Source organism: Staurois parvus, unplaced genomic scaffold (assembly GCF_062004578.1).
Source record: "Staurois parvus isolate SC_StPar_1 unplaced genomic scaffold, SC_StPar_1.0 ptg001137l, whole genome shotgun sequence".
NCBI lineage: Eukaryota > Metazoa > Chordata > Amphibia > Anura > Ranidae > Staurois > Staurois parvus.
The window spans coordinates 444,454-447,836 of NW_028318933.1; the positions used below are offsets into that span (position 1 = coordinate 444,454).

The following is a 3,383-nucleotide window of genomic DNA, read 5'->3' on the forward strand; positions in this document are numbered from 1 at the left end:
GATCAATTTGTGTTCAACCATCCGCACGAACAGGTGTTGCTATACAAGAGATTTATTGATGATCTGTTTATGGTTTGGGCTGGAGATGAGTTGGAATTGCTTGTTTTTTTGGATAATTTGAACAAAAATCCTAACAATATTAAGCTGGAATATGAATATAGTACTGTATCTGTGCATTTCTTGGATCTCACCATTTTTAGGGAGAATGATGTACTACTGACTAAAATTTACTTTAAACCCACTGATCGGAAGAGCTATCTTCCAATGTTTAGTGGACATCACCCTCAGTGGTTGAGGGATATCACTAAAGGTCAGATGATGAGATTGAGAAGGAATTGTAGTAAAGAGAGTGAATTCTTGGCCCAATCAGATATTTTGGTTAATAGGTTTGTTGATAAAGGTTATGATATGGATAAACTTAAAGACACAGTTGAACAAGTATATAGAATACCAAGAGACCAATTATTGATGGAAAAACCCAGACTGAACCCCAATGATAGACATCAATGGGGATTTATATCCAATTATCATATACAACATAAGGAAGTAGAAAATATTTTTCATAAACACTGGCACATACTGAAGATGGATAAAATATTAGGAGGACTTATTCCTGATAAACCTGTATTCATTTATAGGAAGGCTCCAACTACTGGAGATAAAATAGTTCAAAAGATCTTGGACCCTCCCAAACCTATAAAAATGTTTGCAGAAAGAAAAGGTTTTTATTCCTGTAAAAAGTGTTCAGCCTGCAATATGGTCAATCATAAATTTAGAGGATTATTAAAATTCACCTCCAAGTCGAATGGGAGAGAGTTCGATATCTCTACCTTTTTGACCTGTGAGTCAACTCGTGGTTTATGGTCTTGAGTGCCCGTGTGGTTTGATCTACATTGGGAAGACCAAACGACAACTTAAAGTTAGGGTACTTGAACATTTAAAGAATATTATTAAGGGATATAAGTATCATAGTGTATCTTTACACTTTAAGAAGTACCATAATTGTGATCCAACTAACATCACATTTTGGGCAATTGAATCTGTACCTAGGGCTTGGAGAGGATCCAATAGCGTTAGAGAACTATCAAAATGTGAGACAAAATGGATTTACATGACTGACGCTTTGGCACCGAAGGGACTTAATGTTGAACTGGACTTAAATTGCTTTATTAGTGATTTATGATTTACTAAGTTATTCATTAATTTTATTTAATTATACTGTATTCAATTTAATTTTAATTTAATTTGATTTATTTTATTTAATTGATTTAGTTGTGTATATTATTTTGATGTAATCAATATTACTTTGATGTTATTAGCTTATTATTTATTTATTTATGTGAGGGCCCATGTGATTACATTGAATTGTATTGATATGTGGTTGTGGAGCCTTTATATATCTAATTGTCATATGTGATTTGTACACAAGATGGTGCTGTTATGATATGGTGCTGTGTTCTAATTAGTAGTGCAGTTCAGACCATTGACTCATGCCCCCAGGTGTTTTTTTAATCTGACCAATTGAAAAGGAGGTGGCTCTTTAAAAGCACGTTCCTCGTACTGTTTACCACTTCCTCAGAAGAAGTCGTATGACGAAACACGTTAGGGCGTGGCTATCCGGTGACGTCACCACACACGCCAACCCACTGGTCCGGATCACGTGATTGCAACAACGCCATCTTGGTTGCAGGCAGGCTGGCGAGACGCTGGATAAAGAGCTTTGTGCTCCCGTTTAACAAAACGCTAGTTTATATATTACTCATTGTGAGTGCGGTTTTAAGGGGGGAATTGATTGTAATAAATTTTAAACAGTATTTGCACTATGACGAGTGTCTTTTTTACCTACATGTTTACTGTGGGAGCAATAATTAGAAATGGAAGACGTGTCCCCCTGCTTAAGCCAGTACGTGTCCGGGCCCGTCTGAAGTTTGCTAGAGAGCATTTGGATGATCCAGAAGAGGATTGGGAGAATGTCATATGGTCAGATGAAACCAAAATAGAACTGTTTGGTAGAAACACAACTCGTCGTGTTTGGAGGAGAGAGAATGCTGAGTTGCATCCAAAGAACACCATACCTACTGTGAAGCATGGGGGTGGCAACATCATGCTTTGGGGCTGTTTCTCCACAAAGGGACCAGGACGACTGATCCATGTACAGGACAGAATGAATGGGGCCATGTATCGTGAGATTTTGAGTGCAAACCTCCTTCCATCAACAAGGGCATTGAAGATGAAACGTGGCTGGGTCTTCCAACATGACAATGATCCCAAACATACTGCCTGGGCAACGAAGGAGTGGCTTCGTAAGAAGCATTTCAAGGTCCTGGAGTGGCCTAGCCAGTCTCCAGATCTCAACCCCACAGAAAACCTTTGGAGGGAGTTGAAAGTCAGTGTTGCCCAGCGACAGCCCCAAAATATCACTGCTCTAGAGGAGATCTGCATGGAGGAATGGGCCAACATACCAGCAACAGTGTGTGCCAACCTTGTGAAGACTTACAGGAAACGTTTGACCTCTGTCATTGCCAACAAAGGATATATAACAAAGTATTGACATGAACTTTTGATATTGACCAAATACTTATTTTCCACCATAATTTGCAAATAAATTCTTTCCAAATCAGCCAATGTGATTGTCTGGATTTTGTTTTTCATTTTGTCTCTCATAGTTGAGGTCCACCCATGATGCCAATTACAGGCCTCTCTCATCTTTTTAAGTGGGAGAACTTGCACAATTGGTGGCTGACTAAATACTTTTTTGCCCCACTGTATGCTGGTTTATCACCAGGTTCTGGTGAGTGTGTATTCTGATGGGGTGTTAAAACACTGGATATCACATTGGTGAAGGAAGATTCCTGTGACTTCATTTATTGAGGGTCATATTTGAATATATATGGACTTTTATGAATGGACTTCATGAGGATTTAATTTATTAATTTATATTATTTGTGAACTTGCACGGTGGTGGATTAATTTTCTTAATTTTTGAAAAATTATTTATTTAATTATTGGTTTTTGATGTAAGGGTTGCGCTATTTTTGTGGGGGTTTTTTGTATTTATTACAATTTTGATATAAAAAAAACCTGTAGTTTTTACTTTCTGCTGTAAAACATATCCAATAAAAACATTTTAAAAAATCAAATTTCTTCATAAATTTAGACCAAAATGTATTCTGCTACATGTCTTTTGGTATAAAAAAAAATCCCAAAAAGTGCATGGTTTGTGTTAAAGTTATAGCTTCTGCAAACTATGGTATACAGTATATACTGGAATTTTTATTTTTTTAATACTAGTAATGGCAGTGATCAGCGACATATAGTGGGACCAGGGGCGGACTGACCATTTGGAAACTCGGGCATTGCCCGAGGGCCCGGGGTCAGTAGGG

The 3,383-nt window shown here is 37.5% G+C and overlaps 1 pseudogene; it reads left to right on the forward strand.

Annotated features, from left to right (window-relative positions):
• Positions 1 to 318: 318 nt before the first annotated feature.
• Positions 319 to 1,183, forward strand: LOC149439267 (uncharacterized; annotated as a pseudogene).
• The last annotated feature ends 2,200 nt before the right edge of the window (positions 1,184 to 3,383 follow it).